Source organism: Peromyscus leucopus, unplaced genomic scaffold, assembly GCF_004664715.2.
Source record: "Peromyscus leucopus breed LL Stock unplaced genomic scaffold, UCI_PerLeu_2.1 scaffold_132, whole genome shotgun sequence".
NCBI classification, from domain to species: domain Eukaryota; kingdom Metazoa; phylum Chordata; class Mammalia; order Rodentia; family Cricetidae; genus Peromyscus; species Peromyscus leucopus.
The window spans coordinates 28681-41006 of record NW_023504468.1 but is presented as its reverse complement, the minus strand read 5'-3'; the positions used below and the strand labels follow the sequence as shown (position 1 = coordinate 41006).

General features: G+C 43.0%; 1 pseudogene; it reads left to right on the top strand.

Moving 5' to 3' along the window:
* Positions 1 to 1138: 1138 nt before the first annotated feature.
* The window catches only part of LOC114689558, a 34754-nt pseudogene continuing 23566 nt past the window's right edge, over positions 1139 to 12326 (top strand).

The following is a 12326-nucleotide window of genomic DNA, read 5'->3' as shown; positions in this document are numbered from 1 at the left end:
CAAAACAAACAACAAAACCTCATGGACATCTTCAAATATTAAAGAACCTGTTAAGCCCACAAGGTTCAATTGGGCATGGTGAGTAGTAATCCTATCACTTGGGTGGCAACAGAATAAGGATTTCAGAAGTTTGCGTCCAGCTTGTCTACACAGTAAGTTTCAGGTTAGTCAGGACATACACAGTGCCTTTAAAATAAGCAGTAGAAGGGTGAAAAGAGAGAGCTGGGCAATGTCCTGCATGTGCTAGAGATCTGGGTCCTGCCTGAGCCTGAAATACCATTGCTTTGAGAAGAGATAATAGAGACTGGAGGATCATCTGGGTGTCCTGGTTTCCAGTTTAGCTCCAAGTTTGGTAAAGATGCTGTCTCAAAGGCATAGAGTGGTAGGGCAGAACACTTGATGTCCTCTTCTGGCCTTGGCATACACCTGGAAACACCCCCACCCCGAGAGAGAGAGAGAGAGAGAGAGAGAGAGAGAGAGAGAGAGGAGAGAGAGAGAGAGAAGAGAGAATACAGATTTCTGTGTCCTATTTCCATAGATCTGATAAAAGTGTTGCATTTCTAGTAAATTACCAGGTGATGCTCTTGCTGTTGGTGTGGTCCAAACTTTGAAAAGTGGTGTCCTTCACCATGTTCATTTTCCTTTTTGGGTCCATTTAATGAATTGCTTATAATAATTAAAATTCAGAATTTATGATTACATTCTTTGGGTTTAGAATTTAGTTTTGACATGATTGGGCAGGTCAGTTAATTTTTCTGTCAACACAATATTGCAGAATCACTCTGAGGATTAAATAAATCTTTTGTTGTTGTTGTTGAATGAAGTGCTTATTTAATATAGTACTGGTGCTTAACAAAATTGTTGTTTAATGAAGTGCTTATTTAATATAGTGCTGGTGCTTAACAATATTGCACAAATTTAAATATTTTTCCACCAGGAAATTAGAGAGGGCTGCATTGTCTGCGGAAGGCCTTGAATGTCGTCGGGTTTTGTTGTGTTTTGCATACTTTTTACATTAGCTGAAGAGCCCAGATTCACCTGGGAGCATTCTCAGCCTGCTCCTTAAATCAGCCAAAATCCACTTCTTGAAGTGGGCAGGTCACGAGATCCACGGGATCACATGACTCGCGGAAACAACATGGCTGCGCCCGCGCGAGGGCCCGCTCTCGGCTTGCTGCACCGGGCTACCTCGCGTCTTCTGGCTGCTGGTGCTGGCGTTCGGGGCGCAGAGAGCGAAGAGGCCGGGCTGGGGAAGGCACGGCGTCCCTCGCGGGCTCGTGCGGATGCGGATCGCCCCAGCGGCCGGGGCCCACGGCAGCCCAGCGGCCGCGCAGCTCTACTCCCGGGAGTCGAACGCCCCGGGCCTGGCCTCGGGCCCGCGACCGCTCGCACTCACCAAGGTGCGCCTTCCATTCTTTCTTCGGGGCTTGTGGGTGCCTCCGGTCTCGGGCACGAGGCCGGGAGGAGCCAGGCTAGGGTGATCAGGGAGGCCTGGTAAGGGTCTAACCACACCCCAAGTCACTCAGCTCATGATCCCATTTGACAGGAGGTCCCCCCCCTCCCCGCTTCCTGCTCCTCCCTACCGGGAGTGGGCTGGTTTTGTGGCAGTGTTTATTACTGAAGTTTTCAAGAGTTTAGCTCGAAGAGTGTTGTCCATTATTTTTTATGTCTTCTTGCCCACGTCTCCCTTCCTCCACCCTGCTCTCCTGGTGAAGAGCTAAGAATTTAAAGTTGGATGGATTCGGATTTAAGTTCTCAGTTGGTTCTGGTTGAGTTTTGTTTTAGTTCCTGGGGAGACTGAGTCTCCAGCCCTGCCTTAAACTCACCTGCAGTCTACTTCGGTGGCATATGCTTGATGAGGCAGGCTTGTGTAAGTTATCCTGTTGCTTACACTTGAGCCCAAGGAAGGACCAGGCCAAGGGTACTTGCTTTTATTGCTTTTATTTATGTCTTTTGCACAGTGCCTAGGTGTGTTAGATGTTGGCATATACAGATGAAAACAGTGAATAAAAGAAATGGTTCTTCATTCTTCCTGCTAGCTGCTTGTCTATGTGTGCATTTGTGGAATAAACTTAAGGGAATTCACCCCAGGTCCTCAGAATAACACTCTTTTTTTCTGTATTCCTATACAGTCTATCCTTGTTTCCCTCCTCACTTTTCTTTCCTCTATGTTAATTGGCACTAATGTTCAGGACTTGATGAGGGGATAACATTCTATGTGGGTCTTGCCTGACCCTTTCTTCCCCTGCCCTCAATATTTCCATAGAGTGACACAGTGGTAGTTGGCATTGCAACGACTAAAGATGCTTGTCTGCAGATTTCCTGTTCCAGCCAAGCTGTTGGGATGGTGCACTTAGACCTATGACTACTTTCTCCTGTTCTATAAATGCTCCTATCATTTTTTTGGGGTGGTGGTGCCCAATGGCGACTTGTCTGTTTTACTTACTGTAGTGTTGTTTTCCCGTTACTTACTTGATGATGGGAACAGGTTTAGACCTGTTTTATTCTCTATGGACTACCCTACCCCAGGCCTAACCTATTTTAGGTATTTTGTAACAATCCCTTGAGTGATGTTTTGTCTTTTTGGTAGTACAATATTGAGAAGCTACTTTGGGAGGTAAAAGCTGTCAGGTACTTTTCAAAGAAGCCTTTGTAAACATATACTTCTACTGTAGCCACCCTCCCAAGAATCCTGTGCAGTGTATTGTCTTCTAGTTCATAGGTGAGGCAACTGAATCATCATAAATCAAATCTCAGTGCTGGACGAAATCAGGGTGCCATTCCTCCTATGAGTAATGTCTGTGTATATGGTATGGCTACATAGTTCTTACGTAGCCAACATAGCTGTTGACATATCAATTTCTTTTGCCTGAGCCTTTTATGTTAAGTTTAAAAAGTGGAACGAAGGAAATGGAAAAAGAGCCTTCCAAAAGAGTTGTATATGAGTTTATTTCATTTTTATGCACAAAACAATTCTTACAGTAGCTTAAAGTGAGGAGGGAGAGAGTTATGGATTTTCTATACTGGGGAAGTTCAAGAATGGACGTGGCTGTGTACACAGCTGGATCCAGGGCATCAGGCAGCATCTCCAGGACCATCACTGACTGCCCCTTGGATTATCTTATTTTAGTTAGGCTCTGTTTCTAGATAACATCCTGTCTCCCAAACCAGTTGGAAGAGGAAAAGTTCGTTTTTTTGGTAGGTCCAGGAAAAGTGAGCTTCGAGCCATGGTCCTGTTCCTAGTTGAATCTCTGTGCTCAGAATAAAGGCAGGATTGGCTAGGTTGTAATATATACAATTACTAAATTGCTTATCTCAAAAGTGTCCTTTAAGATCCTTTATCCCAGGATGGATGAAAATTGTATCCTTGAACACTGCTGAGAAACTCACCTGCGGTCTGTTTTCCAAAACGGAGACTCAGCTACTACTTATCTCGTGATACAACAAAGCCTGTGGAGGGAATGGCTAATGGGAAGGCTCGCCCAGGAGAAGTCGTTCTGCCTTGGGCCCTTTTTTGGGGATCATAGGCTCAGCTGGCTCTTTGGTGCCTTGGACTATCCCAGTCAGTCTCTGCTGATCTGATGCTCTACAAGCTTGCTGTTTGCCTAAATAAACTCACCCATTAGAGACCCAAAGCATGGCTGTCATGGATCACGACAGATCATGCATGCAGAAACACAGGCCTTTGCCACAGGGCGTGTAGTTGAGTCACCCATATTCACATTGGGGCACACATGTTTATGTGTGAGGTTTTGAGAAGGGATTTTTCAAAGGAGACTTCAGATGCTTCTGCATGTAGAGGTATAGATGCTGGGTAGGCCACACTAGCAGCTGCTCACGGCCCTTCATAGTGGTGTGCAGCCTAAGCATAGTTCTGTGATAATGGAGTGATTCTTCACTACCTTATGCTTCAGTCTTTAAGGAAATGTTTACTCTGTGTGTGTGTGTGTGTGTGTGTGTGTGTGTGTGTGTGTGTTTGTGCATGCACTCCCATGAAGGTCAAGGGACAACTTTAAGGAGTCACCTCTCTCTATCTACCTTTACATGGGTTCTGGGGATCGTATTCAGGTTTCCAGGCTTGTACAATAAGTGGCCTCATACTCTGAACTGTCGCACTAGCCCCTATGGGTCTGTCTTGAGTGGCAGTGGCAGAAGATGTGGTGAATGGGAAGAATGGATTATTGGACTTCTTTAATTTAGTCCTCAGGTCCTGAAGAGTGAAATACCTGGATGTATGGAATTTCACTAGAATGGGCATTTTACATTTGTAGGACGAAAAGCCTGATTAGTATAAGTTAGAAATTATGATCCACTTAGAGCAGTCTAGAGCTATTTTTATCTGTATTCTTCAGAAAGGAAACCTGGCCTATTCAGTACTCGCTATCTTCGTTGGTTAATCAAAGAGGGAAAAGAAATTAGGCCAGGAGTCCACAGTGCAAGCTGTGACGGTGTTAGCATTGCTGGTATTCACCTTGGGGGAGAAGAGTTTTGAGAAATAATTAGTAATTGCAGAAGTCTGTTGGGTACAGTGTGCCGGCACAGCTTCCTTGGGCTGTGGCTTTGAGCTGAAGGACGTGAAGCTAATCCTCATAGTAAGACCTTGTCTTCTGTGGACTTGATTTTTTTCCCCTTTCCCCACTTTCTGTTACTCCTTTATGAAACCTTTTCTTGTTGGGGGGGGGGGGAAGGTGACTGTGTAGCCTAGGCTTTGCCTTGAATTCATGATACTTTTGCCTTTTCAAGTGCTGTGATAACAGCACCAAATATGGCTCTTTTATGAAACCTTTATGGATCTTAAGACTCATTTTAGTCGGTGGTGTGGTGCACATCTTTGATCCAGCACTCAGAGGCAGAGCCAGGTGGATCTCTGTGAGTTCAAGGCCAGTTTGGTCTACAGAGTGAGATCCAGGACAGGCACCAAAACAACACATAGAAACCCTGTCTTGGAAAAACAAACAAACCCAAAAAAACAAACAAAAAAAAACAAGACTTATTTAAGACTATTTTGACATTATTTTAAATTATGTGCATGTGAGCGCAAGTTACCCATGGAAGTGCTGTGTGACACTGTCCCCAGGGGACATAAACAAATGTTTACTCACTCTAGATAGAGAACTGATGCACCCCAAAGCAAGGATGCCACCAAATTCCAACGTAGGCTTATTCATAGGAAACATGGGTCAGGGGTTATTTACAGGAGCAGAAATGACTCACAGACAGCTGCATCACCAAAGTCCACCGCAGCATGGGTAACAGCTCCCAAAAGCTGGGAAACCTGGAGCCCACTGCACAGCCTGCAGGTAGCTCAAGAGCTTGGAGAGCGTTGGCTGGTCTCTGCCCCATCCAGCAGTTCAGCTAGTCTGAGAGTATCTTCTTTGAGATTCTTCCTGCTTAAATATGCAAGGGAGAGAGGGACCTTGTGAATCTGGTTAGTTTCAGGGACTTCCATCAACTTTTTTTTTTGCTTCCTGGGCTTAATGAGTTTCCTTGCAGGAAGGAATGCTTCACCTCCTCTCTGTAAGCATCCTTATTGTAAGGAGCCTCCTTCAAGATGGAAGTTTTAATCTAGGAGGAAACCGCAACACAACAGGAGCAGGAAGAGGGTGTTAGATCCCTGAGCTGGATTACAGTGTGAGCCACTTGATGTGGTGGGCCTGGAATTGAACTCTGAGAGCAGTGTATGCTCTTAACTGCAAGCCATGTTTTCAGCTCCTCTTTTAAGACTACTCCTGAAACTTTTGTTCAAATCTTGTTTTTTTTTTTTTTTTTTTTTTTTACTTCTTTGCAAGGTGTTTTTAAAAATCCCACTTTGCTCGTAAGACTGTAGAGTCTGTGCCCAGGTGTTATAGAATATTAAGAATAATGGAAAATCCAGCTCAGTCCCTGAGCCAAGGCTATTACAGGTTTCATTATGACACACACACATGTAGCTCATGGCTGAGAACTGTCTTATAAATAACATGACTTTTGGTCATTTTGCCTATGAATAATTCAAATAGTAACTTACTCCTCATATTCGTGGTCTTACGTGTTCAGTCTGTGAAGATCATTTGCACCTTGACTGTGGATTTGTGCTCTGTGATGTGCTGGAGTTTAGAGATGAAGTTTGTTTGGGTTCATAAGAAGCCTAAGATACCAGGAAGGAGAAACTATGTAACTGAAGAGGCTGTAAAGATGCTCAGTTGGTAAAGCACTTGCCCTGCAAGCGTGTTCTATGGTTTGATCCCCATTGCCCACATACAGAGCAGGTGTGGTGACATGTGTTTTTGGTTCCAGCACGGGGAGACAGATAGTAAGAGGCCAGAGGCTTGCTGACTGCCGGTCTAGCCAAACTGGTGAGCTCCAGGTAATGAGAGGCCCTTTCTTAATGGAGTTGAATTGTGTTAATAAAGATGAACACCCAAGGTGGTTCTTTGATTTCCACAAGCACATCTACATGTGTGTGCCCACCTATGCACACACACACACACACACACACACACACACACACACACATCCCCACACAAATTACACACAATCATACACATAAATAAAACATTAAAAAGGAAAACATTAAGACCTAAGATGATTTGTGTGAGTCAGAGAGAAGAGAGAGGAGATGCTACAATAGATAGAGATGCATGAGAGGAAGCAGAGTGACGTGCTGTAACACAGCTAAGGAGGATGTGAGGTAAGAGAGGCCTGAGAGGAGGCAGTTCTTGAACAGTGACATAATTAATAAAGAGACAAGGTGACTCATGGTACTTGTGCATCAAGTACAAGTAAGGATGATACATATTAGATTCTGATGTTTTGAAATTGCATCCTAAAATGTGATAGGAATTTCTTGCACAGTTTTAAATAGAAAGTAGATTTGATCAGGCTGACACTTCAATTTGTGATTAATTAGTTTCTTTATGTATTTATTTGGAGACAAGGTCTCACTGTGTAGCTCTGGCCTTGCTGAAACTTGCTGTATAGACCCAGCTGGTCTTGGATTCACAGACAGCTATATGCCTCTGCCTCCTCAGTGCTGGAATTAAAGCGTGGGCCACCGTGAATTATTAATAGATCTACGTTTATATGGTTCCAAAATTTTAAAAAGAATTGGGTGTAGAGTGAAATCCACAATCCTGAAGTCACCTGTACCTAACGTCCTCTCTCTCACACATGGGCAACATCCCATCCTCTGTGTGCACCACGACTTCCTCCCTTATTTCTGTACTGGTGAGACTGCTCCATGCCACCATATTAAACGTTCCTCTTTTACTTCTTAGGTCTGCTTTGCTTTCTGTTTCTGCATGGCCTACCATAAGCTTCAACAACACACTGCTGATGATTTAGTTTTTTTGTTTTCGTTTTCCTGTTTTTCTCTGTGACTGAGCTGTGGTGCTGTGTTGGATACAGAATACTGGCATTTTCAGAAAAAGCTCAACTGAGATCTAAATCCTTGATAAGTGAATGGCTGGGTGGGATAAAATGGGTGAGACTGGATCCAGGAGCCCCCAGTAAGGTACTGAAGTTGCCTGGCAATGGAGAAGGGGCGATACTGGAAGAGATGGGTGTATAGGAGGACCAGCCAGGCTACGGTGACCTATGGATGTTGGGATTTGGAAATAGAGGAAGTCAAGGTTTATTTCTTGGAACAGGATTGATACTCTAGATAAATATCACATTTGATACAAATCACTGAAAACAGTACCAGAATTTCGAGAAGGCTCATGGTTAAGAGCACTTGCTGTTCTTGCAGAGAACACAGGTTTAATTCCATGCAGCCACATGCCTGCTGAACAACTCTGTTACAGAGGACCTGACACCCTTTTCTGGCCCTGGCACTTCGTGCATGTGGTGTGTACCCAGACATACATGCAGGCAAAACACTCGTACATATAAATTAAAAAAAAAAATAGCACTATTGTGACTGGAAAATATCTGCATATGATTGAAGTAACCTGTGGCTGAGCGAATCTGTAATGCTTGACTCTCAACCTCTATTTCAATGCTTCTGTGCTTATTGTGAAGTGCTCCCTCTCCAACTAATAACCTCTTTGAGTTTATTTTCTCTTTGACTTGAACTCTTGTTTCTAGACAGATACTTGACAGTTCATGAGATTTGGGAGGCCTGTAAATTCACTTTTTGTTCTCATGATTTTAAAGCTATACCTTATGTCTATAGAGAGTGTTCTGACAGATGGTCTAGCTGAGAGCTTATTTATTATTTATTTATTTATTATTTATTTATTTATTTATTTATCTATTTATCTGTTTATTTCAAGACAGGGTTTCTCTCTGTCTCCCTGACTGTCCTGGAACTCACTCTGTAGGACTAGGCTGGCTTTGAACTCAGAGTCCTCCTGTTTCTGCCTCCTGAGTGTTGGAATTAATGGCTTGTGCCACTACTGCCCAGCTGAGGGCCTATTTTTAATTAAGCTATAACTCATATATAATTCATTCTCTTGAAGTATATAACTCAGTGATTTTGTTTTTCAGTGAAGTCAAACTATTATTTCTATCTTAGTCCAGAGTACTTTAGTATCTCCAGAGGACACACACACATCCATTAAGCATTCATTCCCCATTCCTGCCACCTCATAGCCTCTGGCTACCATAGACCTACTTTCTTTGGATTGTCCTGTTTTGGATATTTTATTGTTTTTAAACTTTAATGTACGTGTGTGTTGTGCGTGTCTAGGTATTTATGTTTACGTTGTGTGAGTGCATGTTCATGTTGTATGGAGGCCAGAGGTTGATGTTAAGAATCAACATTATTGCTCTCCCACTGCATTCATTGATGCTGGCCGAGCATCTTAGTCAAACTCAGAGCTCTCTGATATGTCTAGTCTTACTAGCAAGCATTCTCTGGGGCCTGGAATGACAGTGGGCTGCTTTGCTCACAACGACCTGTAATTCCAGCTCCAGGGAATCCAGCACCCTCTTCTGGTCCTGACAAGTGCCCCACACAGAAACATACACACATAGGCACAGAGACACAGACACCTACACATACATTAAAAAGGCATAAACCTAAAAAAAAAAAGAAGTTCAGTGTTTCCCTTACCCCAGTTCATTGTTAGCCTCAGTTTTTCCAGAACTGTCTACCTTGCATGTACAAATCTGTTATGAGGTTCAACTAGAAAGATCACTTTCCCAAAAAAAAAAAAAAAAAAATTTCCATCCTTTCTATGACTTGTAATTCACTATCATTGATGTATGGAGTAGTGTGTGTGTGTGTGTGTGTGTATGTGTGTGTGTGTGTGTACACTCATAAATACATGCACATGTGGAGGCCAGAGGTTGACATTAGATGTCTTTCTCAATTGCTTCTCACTTTGTTTTTGAGGTAGAGTCTTTCACTGAACCTGGAGATCGCTGATTCAGCCAGCCTTGCTGACTTGAGCCCTGGGATCCTCCTGTCTCTGACCCTGTTACCGCCACCACTGGGTTACAGATCTGAGCCACCATGTCCAGCTTTGATGGGCTGCTGGGCTTCCGAACTCAGGTCCCTGTGTCTGTGCAGCAGGCACCCCCCCCCACCAGCCATCTCCCCCAGCCCTTGATTTGACTGGTTTGGCAGAGATTTCTGTGGTGGGTTTTAAGCACTGGGGGCTTGATGTGTGCTGAGAACTTTACAGTCTACACAGATACACTTTGCTTTTGATGCGTGATGCCTCTGTGTTCCCCCTTGACTGCAGATGGTCCCCATCCCTGCTGGAGTATTTACAATGGGCACCGATGATCCTCAGATCAAGCAGGATGGAGAAGCACCTGCCAGGAGAGTCACTGTTGATGCCTTTTACATGGATGCCTATGAAGTCAGTAATGCTGATTTTGAGAAGTTCGTGAACTCAACTGGCTATTTGACAGAGTAATTGAATGGGCTTGAGGATGTGAGGGAGAACTTGCCGTTATCCAGAACATTCAAGAAGGTTCTATAGCTACAACAAAAACTGAACTCTGAATGCTTTTCCTTTGTGCCCGGCACTGTGACGAACACTTCCTGTCTGTCTTTCATCTAATTTCTCACAGCAGCTCCATGATGTAACAAGCTGAGAATCAAAACTGATTCATCCTAATCAACACTCCTGGTCAATGATTGTAATCAGGTGTGGCATTGTGGACCACAGAACCTGTGTTGCTAAACCCTGTATGTATAATATGCTGTATTGTGGTACAGCATTTTAATCCACTGGAGAGCTGCTGTTCACTAGGCCTTCTGAGAACACAGCTGGCCTGTAATTCTTCTCAATGCATCACAGACTGCCGGTCCCACAAGCACACACATTTCATAAGTGGTCAAGTGTCTAAGTGCAGCTTTTCATTGTCATGGCTTTATTTTAGTATCTCAGTGACTCAAAGCTCTTTTCTGGGGGCAGGTTTTAGGCATTTTCCAGGGGTCACTGAATCACAGTGCAAGGCAAGAGAATGTTTGTCCCAAATGGAACTGGGGTGTTGATCTTCTAGTTTATGACTGTTTTGGTGAGAATATCAATGTACATCTTCCTAATCCTGTCCTTTTTTAAAATCTCATAAAAAAAAAAAAAACCTTTGCCTTTTTATTCAGTTTGTGGAGTCCCTACTTTAAGCTTTTTTTTTTTTTTTTTAGTTAAAAAAAATTCATTTGGATGAATGCCAAAAGCAAAACAACATTTGGGTTCAGTTCTGCACTGTCTCATGTCTTTGGAATTTCCTAAAATATACGAAGTGGTTGTAAATCTTGTTTATAGATATTTGTAGCAAGCAAAAGTTTTTATTCCTTTTGTTTCATATTCTCAGCTCAATTCATAATCTATTAGAAAATTGTGTGTGTGCATGTGTGTGTATATGTATGTTTGTACATGAGGATGTGGGTGCATTCTCCCATGGGGGTATGTACAGAAGCCAGAAGTTAATATTGGGATATCTTCTTCAGTGGCTTCTCTATATTACTGTTTTTATTTTTATTTTTATTTTTATTTTTTGAGACAGGGTTTCTCTGTGTAGTTTTGGTCTTTCTCTGTAGACCAGGCCTGGCCAGGCTGGATGAGAAATTACTGCATCTCCATACTTATAATCTTTACTTCACTGAAGACATAGACTGCAAGCCATGATAATAGCACACAGAGGACTTTATCACCAAGAAAAGTCACAGCCAGACTTTGTTTATCACGTTGTTGCTGTTGAAAATGCTGTTTGCATTCATCTCCACCTTGAAATATGAGAATTATAAGAACCTGACTTGATGTTTATTATATAAGCAACACATACCATTGCAGCACTAATTTTAAAGTAATTGTCTTGGTAATCCTATTGGTTTATAGTTTAATGAACCTCTCATTCTGATGAGGTCTCAGCTTCATGCTGCCAGGAAGGTGTAGGGCACAACAAAGTTGAAGAATCCCTGCCTTGGACACAGTGTTTCCTGTTCTCGTGGCATTTCACACACTTCCCCCAATGTCTCTAACTTGGTTGTACGTATCCCCACTCGTCACCACAGTCTACCAGTGGCTCTGCTTCTGTTCTAGGGATGGTGCACCCTCCCCTTTGAGTGCCTTTAGTTCCCTCTGCTTGGAACTGGAGCGCCCTGCTTGTCTCTTCCGGCATGGCTTCCTGCTGCGTCAGTCTGCTTGGCTGGATCGTCCCTTTCTTCAGAGCCGTCTACTCACTCTGCAGGAGGCCATTATTAGGGTTTTACTTTATAAAGCAAAATTAAGTAGTAATGACTTTTATGATTTTTTCAGCTTGATTTTTCTCTCTGCCCTCACATTGAAGTCCCTTAAGAACAGAGACCATCCCTTCCTGGGGATTTATAGTCAGTTAATGTTGCTGGGGAGGGAGAGCCATTTTCTTCAATGGTATAGCCATGGACAATGCCTATGCTCCTGTAAATAACCCTTTACCCATGTTCCTGTAAGCAACCATAATTAAACTCATCAGAATACACATACTCCTCCCCCCCACCACATGGAGGGAGTGGAGAAAGGGCTCTACTGGAAGAAGAGGATGGTTATAGAAAGTAGGAAAAGACCAAGAGAGGATAAATAGTGCATATAATCAAAGTGTTTTCTCTACCTGTATGAAAATGTCATAATAAAATCAATCCTTTATTACATATAATTAATATATGCTGGTAAAAAATGTCAAAAAGGACAGAGTCCATGCCTATGAAACTACTGACAATGGTAATCCCTGATTTAGCCCTAGACCAGCATTGACAGTAGTGTATATGTTGAATGAATGAGTGGCCTGGGTTGTTAGGCATCGTGGTATTGCTACGATCTTATGAATTCTGTCAGAGGTGAAGAAAAACATTCAAGTCTAGTCAATAAAAACAGGCTGGGGCCTCTTGTAAGGCCTGATGTACAGGATTA